The sequence below is a fragment of the Clupea harengus genome, chromosome 26 (assembly GCF_900700415.2).
Source record: "Clupea harengus chromosome 26, Ch_v2.0.2, whole genome shotgun sequence".
NCBI classification, from domain to species: domain Eukaryota; kingdom Metazoa; phylum Chordata; class Actinopteri; order Clupeiformes; family Clupeidae; genus Clupea; species Clupea harengus.
In genome coordinates this window covers 8,541,324-8,552,655 of record NC_045177.1, presented here as the reverse complement: position 1 = coordinate 8,552,655, position 11,332 = coordinate 8,541,324, and the positions used below count along the sequence as shown (strand labels likewise).

Genomic DNA, 11,332 nt, shown 5'->3' with positions numbered 1-11,332 from the left:
TATATAATTACAATTATTTAATTGCTCCTTTTGCGGAAAAAGAATGATCGGATTCTTTTGAAAAATCCTCTTTTCTTCTCTGCCTTCTGTTCTTTCTTCTCTGCCTGTTGAAGGGCTTTCTCCTGTTTCTTTACTTCAGTGATTTTCACCCGGTCCTCCTGCAGGTCACTCATAGTGCTTTCAGAATTGTCCTGAGGAAAAATACAAAACCAGTCTTTGAACGTATGATATAAGTATGTACAAAAACTTAAAAAGCCAATGCATTGTCACAAGAAATGATTCAGGTAAATCTTCAATGTCACAACGTTAAACATCATTCAAGGAAGGCCACAGAAAAGAGTGCAGCCCTGGGAAACAGAGAGAAAAGTACCTGGAGTGTGACCACTGCAGTGCCAGTGGCCCCATGTGTTTGAAAATGGCCCCATTGTGCCTCGCACACCTTAGATGGACTCTGAAAAAATATAACACATGTCCACATATCAAGTTATTTGTATATTTTATACAGTTAGAAATGCTTCCTCAAGGCAACAGGCAATATCTGGTGCCCAGAAACACAAAAAGCCTGTCTTACCGGTCTGTCCATCTGGATCCTCAGGTCTTTCATGACCTTGTCCTTGCAGACAACAGCGGAAATAAAGGTGCACAGCAAGGCCTCCTCTCTTTCCCTCATCTCTCTCTCCCACGCTACTCTCTCCTGCACCCTCTCCCTCTCCAGAGCCTCCTCTCTTTCCCTCACCTCTCTCTCCCACTCTATTCTTTCCTGCACCCTCTCCCTCTCCAGAGCCTCCTTCTTATCCCTCATCTCTCTCTCCTGCACCCTCTCCCTGTCCAGAGCCTCCTTTCTCCTCACAATCGCTCTCTCCTCGGCCCACTTCCTCTCCAGAGCCTCCTCCCTATCCCTCATCTCTCTCTTCCTCTCCAGAGCCTCCTCTCTGTCCCGCATCTCACTCTCCAACTCTACCCTCTCATGCACCATCTCCCTCTCCATAGCCCTCAACTTCATTTCATTTTCTTCATTTTTCTCTTGCAGGAGATTCTGCAGTATCCTGCGGTCCTCCTCAAGAGCAGTGAAAATATCCTCGAGCTCCTTCAGCTCAGCGACCCTGTCTTCCTTTTCTATTCTTCGACAGATCTCCTTCACTCGAACAGAGGCCCTGTTAGCAAGGAAAATGCTGTTTTACAATATGTTCACTTTTAAATGACAGGTTCCACATCTGGTTCTATCCACATTGTATAGGCCTGGTGGATTGGTTAGTTCTAGTTACGGCTCTAGTTATGGCTAGCCTGTTGGACGAGAACGTGAAGTAGTCTAAATTAGTTTTTTTTTCCGCTTTTGAAAAATTAAGACGCTGCAAACGGTGTGTCGAAGTATCGGTACTTACATTTGGATGAGAAGCTGCTTGTAAGATCAAATGTAAGAGTGAAAACGTGTAAAAAAAAATCAAGCCAGAAATAATCGTGCCGCTTTCCGAAGTAGAATGCAAGAAAATGAATCGAATATTTAGTTGTTTCCAACTTTCCATGGTACATATTAGGAATGGAATTAAAACACGTCATTGTGGGTCAATGTTGCATGACGTCATGTCATTGTCACAAAAATAGAGGTAGCTGATTATTATTCTCAGTAGGCCTAAATGGACAGGTGCCGGCAGGGAGCAGAAATTCTATTTCAAATACATTTGACATGCTTCAGTGCTCAGCGCGACACAAAGATGCTGCTTATAATACAGCAACAAAGTAAAATACAATGCAACAAAGTTTAAAGATAGATAGTTCAAATAACTTGCATGCTTTATCAAGCTTGTGGCACACACACAACATGAAGCGAAATGCACAACTGAAACAAGTAACAGCAACAAATCATGCTGCTTAATGAACAAAACGTACATCAAATGTTGTCTTATAAACAGAAATGATTTCAGGCGGCAACTTGAGACACGGAGGCTGGTTCCAAAACAGTAGAAGACTAGTGATAGCTAACGAGCAGTAACGTTAGTGGCGTAGGTCTGTCTGAGTACGATCTGTATGATTATTATTTTTTCTTGGTCACGGGTTGCTAGGCAGAATTCAAGGGGCACAATTACAACTGCCCCTAAACCCAATGTAAATGTTGGAATGGCTCGATCTCGCTCGCATATTGTTTCGATAGCAACAGTCTTACATTTGCAGCCCTGCCCCAGAGGTGGAGGGACAGCGAAGAGCAGGCAGCATTTCACAGAGCAAGCACAAACACAGAAAAACACACGAATCAAATTACTCCAAAACAGCACTATAATGCTTGTGTAGTTTATTCACACACACACATTCACAATTCAATCGCTACTTTGCATATTAAATAAAATAAGATATATTTAGCCACATAGCACAGATATATTGAGCTTTCTGCACCACAGCGCCATCTGGATCTGGTGGGACAGTGCCCCTAATGTAGAAACGCCACTGTCGTGTAGCAAAGAAGTCGCTCATGTCATTGAGTAAAGAAAGGCCTTTACGTATCTGAGTGTGACTGAGGTAGTGTCTGTTATTTGTGCAATGTAAGTTACGCTAACGTCAGTTGTCAGTTAAAAACCAATGAATTTAAACTCAGAGCCAGATTAATGAAATTGAATGATAACTGTGAGGGTAACTGGAGTTAAGTGTCTGGATTTTGTGTTCTGCCTATGTGTTCTACTTAGTAGGATTTTTTGTCCTATGTTGTTATTAGTGCTGCAGTGTTAATGCTAATGTTGCTGTTGTTCCATATGATCTCACCTCATTTCACATGTACATACATTGCACAAATAACAGACACTCCCTCACTCACACACAGATACCTAAAGGCACCGTGACGGAGATCTCAGCGCCCGACAAGGCAGAAGAGTTCCGCAGGTAAAGTTATTAGTTCTGAGCTTGGGCCATAAATCTGTGAAAGGCTAGTGCGGCCCATAATACACACACACACACACACACACACACAGGTACTACATTCAAAAAGGGTACAGACATTTAAATTTACATTTAGTCATTTAGCAGACGCTTTTATCCAAAGCGACGTACAAGGTAGAGAACAATCAAGCTACGAGCAATAGAGACCTAGTGTAACAATAAGTAGCTACTATTTTACATAAGAAATAGAAAAAAAACACCAGACGCACCACCGCGTTCTAGATCATCTGTAGTGGTTTCACCACGCATGCCGGCAGGCCCGTTAGGAGGGCGTTGTAATCTTGATTGATTGTTACTTGGTGTACTTGTCTGCCTATACAGCATTGAAGTATACAGTATACAAGCGTACAATAAGAGCAGCTGATATTTATGCCACTTGGTTTCTGTGAGCGGTCTATATTTAGTGGTGGCTAACATGGACACACACTCACATCCTTAATACCAGTCCTCATAACATTTTGAGATAACATTCGGACTCAGTTTCATCACAGTTGTAGTTAGAGGAGGTTCGTGTGGTTTATTATTTGTTGAAACGGTGTGTTTTTGTTCATTTTTTAAAATTCTGAATGCACAAAAGCCACACGCATAGACCAAGCATTCCAGTGTCCAGCTCTCCTCCTCCTCACCAGGTGTGAGATGTCCAGCTGTGCGTTGAAGCTGACGGTCAGGTAGCGGAGAGTCTGAATAAAGAGTAAAATTGCCAAAATGTCTTGTTTGTTCCTTGTTAATGATCAAGAGTTCAATGGTCCAATCCACCAAACAACTCAAAACAAGAATCAATATCATCAGGAGAATACACTGTTTAGCATTGGCAGGGAATTTTGGCAAATTTTACTTGGGCACTACCCACATAATCAGCTGTGCTACTCATCCCACCAATGCATGATCCTTACAAGTTGGACATCGATATAAAGGTAAATAAACAGGTTCTCCAACGATAATGCCAATATGACTATATCAATTTCAGTATGAGCTTGTGTATTAGTTGTGTCAAAATGCAGCGGCCCTATCAAACAACAATCGAGTCAAAACTTACTGTTGTCAAATATGACTAAACACAGTTGTTGGGTGGGATCTGTCTGTGGCAAAGCATAATACTGTTTCTCTTCTTAAACGTCTTCATGTAACAGGTGTACCCCACGAGGCATATCTCCCGCAATGTTTGTCATCAACAGGTAACCGGGACCGTTGCTGGGGAGCCATATTGGAATTTGTGAGTCAAATTTCGGCTCAGTGATACTTCCACTAGATGGCGCGAAACAACAGGCATGTCTACATGTTTTGCTCGATCGGTCTGATCGACTTGTAATATGATGTCAGGTGTTTGAGGTTCATACTGTTGTTTCTCTATCTGATTCTAGCCTAATTTTCGGTCAATGATAATTGACCACACTGTAGCCTGTCTGTTGAAGCAAACACCTCATAGATCTATGTAAGGACAGTGAACAATGTGGAGGAAAGATAATGGACCATATTCCAAAGTTCTGTATGTAACCAGGTAAGGATGACATGCCTGCAGGAGACCTAATGCCTTTAGAGACCAAAGGCACAAAATGTATACATTAGTTATTACCTATGATCACAGAGAATGTCATCTTCCTTTTCTTATGCATTGATTGTCTCACCTCGAATATAAAATGACCTTCATGAGGATCTGAAAAGATGATCTAAAGAGAATATTTGGTACTTGGAGAGTCTAGATGACCCAGAGTGTAAAATAGTAGAAGTGTATGTGTGTTTGTCCTTCCTGTAAAACCATTGTGAATAATAAAGTTTTTATTCAATGAAGAATTTGTATGCTGGTTAAGTCTGTGTGTGGGCTACTGTACTCTTGATCTCCAGGGTGAAGATGGGATGGTGTCGGTCTATGTCATAACTTGTAACAAGTGTGCAAAATGTGGAAAAAGAACACATGTAATATTGCTGTCAAATAAATGAAACAGCTTTATTAATAAAGTTATAAAATAAATAAATCATTATTCAATTGCTTCTTTTACAGAAGAATATTCGCATTCTTTTCTTCTCTGCCTGTTGAAGGGCTTTCTCCTTTTTCTTCAGTTCAGCTTTGCCCCGGTCCTCCAGCCTTTTGTTCCCCTGCAGGTCACTCTCCGTAATTTGTTGAGGTATAGCGCTTTAATAAGCATCCTGAGGAAAAATAAGAAACCAGTCTTTGAATGTATGAAATAAGTATGTACAAAAACCTAAAAAGCCATGCAGTGTCACAAGAAATGATTCATGTACATTTTCAACGTCTCAAAAGTTAAACATCATTCAAGGAAGGCCACAGAAAAGAGTGCAGCCCTGGGAAACAGAGAGAAAAGTACCTGGAGTGTGACCACTGCAGTGCCAGTGGCCCCATTGTGCCTCGTACACCCTAGATGGACTCTGAAAAAATATAACACATGTCCACATATCAAGTTATTTGTATATTTTATACAGTTAGAAATGCCTCCTCAAGGCAACAGGCAATATCTGGTGCCCAGAAACACAAAAAGCCTGTCTTACCGGTCTGTCCATCTGGATCCTCAGGTCTTTCATGACCTTGTCCTTTCAGACAACAACGGAAATAAAAGTGCACAGCAGGGCCTCCTCTGTCCCGCATCTCACTCTCCAACTCTACCCTCTCATGCACCATCTCCCTCTCCTTAGCCCTCAACTTCATTTCATTTTCTTCATTTTTCTCTTGCAGGAGATTCTGCAGGTTCCTGCGGTCCTCCTCAAGAGCAGTGAAATAATCTAAAAGCTCCTTCAGCTCAGTGGGCCCGTCCTCCTTTTCCATCTTTCGACAGATCTCCTCCACTCTAACAGAGGCCCTGTTAGCAAGGAAAATGCTGTTTTTCAATATGTTCACTTTTAAATGATATGTTCCACATCTGGTTCTATCCACATTGTATAGGCCTGGTGGATTGGTTAGTTCTAGTTATGGCTCTAGTTATGGCTAGCCGCTTTTTTCCGCTTTTGAAAAATTAAGATGCTGCAAACGGTGTGTCGAAGTATCGGTACTTACATTTGGATGAGAAGCTAGTTGTAAGATCAAATGTAAGAGTGAAAACGTGTAAAAAAAAAAAATCAAGCCAGAAATAAAAATAATCGTGCCGCTTTCCGAAGTAGAATGCAAGAAAATGACGCTGCAAACGGTATGCCCTTTTCTCCTTTTTCTTCAGTTCAGTATTGTTCCCCTGCAGGTCACTCTCCGCAACTTGTTGAGGTATAGAATTATCCTGAGGAAAAATAAGAAACCAGTCTTTAAAAGTATGAAATAAGTATGTACAAAAACCTAAAAAGTCATGCCATGTCACAAGAAATGATTCATGTACATTTTCAATGTCACAAAATTCAACATCATTCAAGGAAGGCCACAGAAAAGAGTGCAGCCCTGGGAAACAGAGAGAAAAGTACCTGGAGTGTGACCACTGCAGTGCCAGTGGCCCCATGTGTTTGAAAATGGCCCCATTGTGCCTCGCACACCTTAGATGGACTCTGAAAAAATATAACACATGTCCACATATCAAGTTATTTGTATATTTTATACAGTTAGAAATGCCTCCTCAAGGCTATATCTGGTGCCCAGAAACACAAAAAGCCAGTCATACCGGTCTGTCCATCTGGATCCTCAGGTCTTTCATGAGCTTGTCCTTGCAGACAACAACGGAAATAAAAGTGGACAGCAGGGCTTCCTCTCTTTCCCGCATCTCTCTCCCTCTCCAGAGCCTCCTTTCTATTCCGCATCTCTCTCTCCCTCTTCAGGGCCTCATTTCTATTCCGCATCTCTCTCTCCTGCACACTCTCCCTCTCCAGAGCCCTCAACTCCATCTCATACTCTTCTTTCTGCTCTTGCAGGAGATTCTGCATGTTTCTGCGGTTCTCCTCAAGAGCAGTGAAATAGTCTTTGAGCTCAGAGGCCCTGTCCTCGTTGTCCATCTTTCTACAGGCCTCCTGGACAGAGGCGCTGTCCTCCTGCCCCATATTTCCAGCGGTCTCCTTCTCCTTAATAGAAGCCCTGTCCTCCCCCTCCATCTTTCCAGAGTGTCTCTTCCTTCATGTCTTCCACCTCCATCTTTCTCTCAGGTATATCTCCAACTGCCATTTTAGATAGGACTGCGTTAATGTCAGATTGGAGCCATTGCTGGTGAAGTTCACACGGCGTCCACTTCAGCACCATCCCTGGAAAATACACATTACTGTCTTGGTGGGAATCACAGGATGGTGATGACACATTTTGGTTAAGAGACCCCAACCAGACGTCATCACCTACTTTTTTAGTGATGGCTCTGAGCTTTAGCAGCGTTACCAGGGTTAGCCTAACTTCAGTTGTCAGTCAAAACCAATGGATTTAAACTCAGAGCCAGATTAATAAAATGTAATGATAACTGTGAGTGTAACTGGAGTTAAGTGTCTGGATTTTGTGTTCTGCCTGTTCTACTTAGCAGGATGTTTTGCCCTATGTTGTTATTATTGTGTGCTGCAGTGCTAATGCCAATGTTGCTGTTGTTCCATATGGTCTCACCTCATTTCACATGTACATACATTGCACAAATAACAGACATTCCCTCACTCACACACAGGTACATTCAAGGCATTCCAGTGTCCAGCCCTCATCCTCCTCCTCCTCCTCCTCCTCACCAGGTGTGAGATGTTGTCCAGCTGTGTGAGCTCGATGAACATGACGGTCAGGTATCGGAGAGTCTGAAGCTCTGGTGCTCTGTGAGGTGTTTCTTTTGCTGCAATCAACACGTTTTTTAAACCTTTGTCTTTCAGAAAGAGAGCCATTACTGTACAGTGTGTAGTGAACTGTCTCTTACAGTGATCTGTCTGAAAACGTTGGCTCAGGAGCTTTGGCCGTGGCTTTAGCAGGGGCTCCATAGCCAGCACCTCATCATCCCGAGCCAGGTCGCTAGAGGTCATTGTAGGGTCGTCGGCAGGGACAAGGTCACCATCACGTGCCGATGAGCTCTAAGCGCCATTCTGCAATAATGAAGAAATAATGGACAAAATCACAATTGCGTAACTACATATTGTTCAGGTCACAAATGCAAGAATGGGAAGAGGCCTTTTCCTGAAGAGTGAACAGTATAGGTGGGATTGACAATATGAGCAAACCAGCAGGATCTGTGACCTGTGTGGTCCAACAACAACATGCAGAGGAGCTATTTAAAAGGTCTATTAGGAGATTATAAGTCTATATGTATTTTATAGTGAATCTACATCATGCTGGACAATTCAGGTTATTAGTAGTCGACAATATGTGCTATTGAATCTGCATTTTATGTATACAGACACACATACACACGTAACACCCTCATGCACCTCACGATGGGCATGACACTTTAAATTCACGTACCTTTTATTTGGGGCAATCCCCAAGTTCTTTTAAACAATTTTCTTCACTATTCGTGGGTTAACCCATTTGGTTTTGTTTTAGGTTTTGTAGTGTTACGTGAATTAACTCTTTTCAAACTAACTTAAGCAATCCTAAATGAGACTAATTTACTAGTACAATAATTTGCAATTAATTAAAGCATCCAGAAAATGTTTCCGGTTTAAAATATTAGATGAAATTAAAAAGTATAAAAATGTTTCTTAGCCCTTAAATTAAATTACCTTTGTTCACTCAGAAACAAATAATTTAAAATAAACAAGGCACCCATTTCACCTTTAAACCCAAATGCACAAACCTAGGGTAGGTCACCTTCACAGTTAGCCAAAAGCTAGGTAGCCTTCCAGCTAGCAACTCAGGCTACTACACTTCTAAAATGAGCCTAGCGCCCTGGTACATAAACCGAATCAAAACTACTCCCAAAATGGCAAATATACGTACATTAAAACATTCAAATGCATATAGAACACATATATGTATATAAATGCAAATTGAACACAGTCAAATAGTGCAATAGAACACAAATATGTCCTATGCTATGCCGGCATAACCGAACAATACGTCCAACGTTGCAGGATTGTTCGTTGCTTGAGTGCAGTGTGACCATAAACGAAACGGCAGTTTCGCTCGAAAGCAAACAAAAATGTGAACCGTTTACCTTGAGGCGTTGGAAGGGAAGAGAGTGGGGAGTCAGGTGTGTGGAAGCGTGCGTGGATCCCCGTTTCTCGTGTCGACCTGTTTGAGCTAGCGTCACTGCGTTCTCTCCATCTGTCTTTGTCTTAACGAGCGGCAAAGAGATCCTCCTCTGTCTCAGCAACTCAGCAAAGTCGGATACGTCCCGTGCACCGAGGACCATGGTGACTGCATCTGGCTCGAGCACTACGAGCTAAAATGGTGCCCAGGCTAGGCGTCACGAGGTAGGCTACTCACATTCTTTAAACTCATTAAACTGTACAAGAACTCAGTCACTGATGTCCTAATTATCTGCCCGACAACTGATATTCGTTTAAGTCTCGTCCTATAGGCTAGACATAGATAATACCACTGTAAAGTTAAAGATAAGGAGCTCAGACTAGCGGTTCGCTCTTGTCCATCTTCAATCTTCTTCTCTTCTCATCAACCCTCTAGCTCCCGTTACCAGTTTGTGGTTCAAAGGTCACATAATCCAAACAACCAATAACGTTACAGAAACGAAGTATTGAAATGAAAATAAAAAACAGACCATTGAAAAATAAAATACATATTTTGGCATAGTAGATTGAAAACATTTTGAAACATTTGTAAATATTTTTACATGAAGAAAATAAAAGGAACATATATATATATATATGAAGCTGAAGTATGAGCTTGGGTATTAGTTGTGTCCAAATGCAGTGGCCCTACCTGTGAAATGTACTCAAAGTGGACAAGGTACTTTGGCAGCACCAGACACACACACACACACACACGTACACACACACACACACATTAACAAACACACAAATACAGAAGGGGAGGGGAAACAATCACAAACAAGGCAGAAATCATACACGTATCAGGATGAGCATGCTAGCATAAATATGGAAAATGTACACATTACATACATACATACCATAGTTAGTATACAAGGGTACGTACAGTAATGGAACAGAAACCTATGTCCATGTTGGCAATTATTTACATCCGGGTAAATGCTAGCACAGAGTATGGGGTAGAATAAATACGTGACAGTGTGGTAGGGGTAGGGGTGTGGGTAGGCCGAGGGTTTCTGCAAGTGGTTTAGGTGGAGAGACTACAGCAGCATCCCACAGTAAAGGGGTACTAGGAGGGAAAGAAGAAAGAGACAGAGTGAGTGGGTAGAGCTTGGCTGCCAATAAGCGTATATGTACTTCATGGGTATGGTGATGAGGAACAATGTTTACACAGCCATCAGCATTTGCAAACAAAGGTCACGCTTTGAGAGAGATACAAATTTGGTTAGTATCATCAGTTTGATAATCAGATATAGAGATACATTTTGGTAATGTAGAAAAATATAATAATTGTAATACAGTGATTGTGGTGAACATGGAGCAACTCTGCAGAAACAAGCAAATAAGGTCAGGCAGAGAGGGCCTACGTGCAGTTCGAAGCAGCAGTTTCAAGATTTGAAGAAATACGTTTGCCGTAACAGTAAACAATTAACAGTAAGTAAGCGACAGCCGCAACACGCGCCACATGCTGTACCCTGGATTCGTAAAAGGCCCTTCTTCACAGTACAACATGCGCTGTTTGCAGCCCAGTTTGATTGATATTGGTAATTTGATATGTGTTTTGTTGTGATGAGTTATGTTTAGTTATGTTGGCTGGCATGGTGCATGGGGATGAGTAGTTATACAAGCATTTATATGCTTTGTTACATTTACACTGTTTAAGCAACAGGCTAGTATATCTATAGACTGATAATGTATTGAGTATTATAACTGAGAGTATAAACCTGACTGCAATGAAACTGATCAGACAGAGGGCACTGTTACCTTCAGGTGGCTTGAGATTTTGTTCAAAGATTTGAATTGATCTTCACCATGACATTATTTGCCTCTATGGAGGTTCTTCTCCGAATTTCGTTTTTTGCGAATACAATGACAATAAAGGCTTTTCTATTGCTATTCTATTCTATTTCTAATACTGTTTGTGTATTTGCCATTAACTCGGCCTCTTTCAGACATGTTGTTTGGTGTAGGTCTGGGCTGCTTGCTGCAGATGTTCGGTGGTAATCACATAGTGACGGTAGGTCCCCTGCCTCCCCTGTTCAGAGGCCTTAGCCTTGATGGAGCACTGATGTCTTTAAATATCTTCAGAGCTCATGTCCCAGTTCTGATCTGTGTTTTGTGTTATCGCTCTCTTTCTGGTGTTTCTTCAAAGAGACACTAATGTGAAATAGAACTGAAATAGAACTGAACGCGTCATGTATAATTTAGGGATCTCTAACAATCTTAAAATCAAGCATGTCGTATATCTTTAGAAGCTGTAAATGTTTGTTTTTGTTCACATTCACGTTCTTTCAATACA

General features: G+C 41.7%; 1 long non-coding RNA gene across 2 annotated transcripts; it reads right to left on the bottom strand.

Moving 5' to 3' along the window:
* Positions 1 to 4,916: 4,916 nt before the first annotated feature.
* Positions 4,917 to 9,389, bottom strand: LOC116219871. Of its 2 annotated transcripts, XR_006151687.1 has the most exons (8): positions 8,961 to 9,389; positions 7,728 to 7,890; positions 7,549 to 7,646; positions 6,519 to 7,089; positions 6,325 to 6,405; positions 5,431 to 6,146; positions 5,250 to 5,310; positions 4,917 to 5,070 (listed from the first exon to the last, which is right to left on the bottom strand). It is a non-coding gene; the product is annotated as an uncharacterized LOC116219871 (long non-coding RNA). The 2 variants fall into 2 exon arrangements; XR_004163336.2 differs by having other exon boundaries at positions 7,549 to 7,890.
* Between the last annotated feature and the right edge of the window lie 1,943 nt (positions 9,390 to 11,332).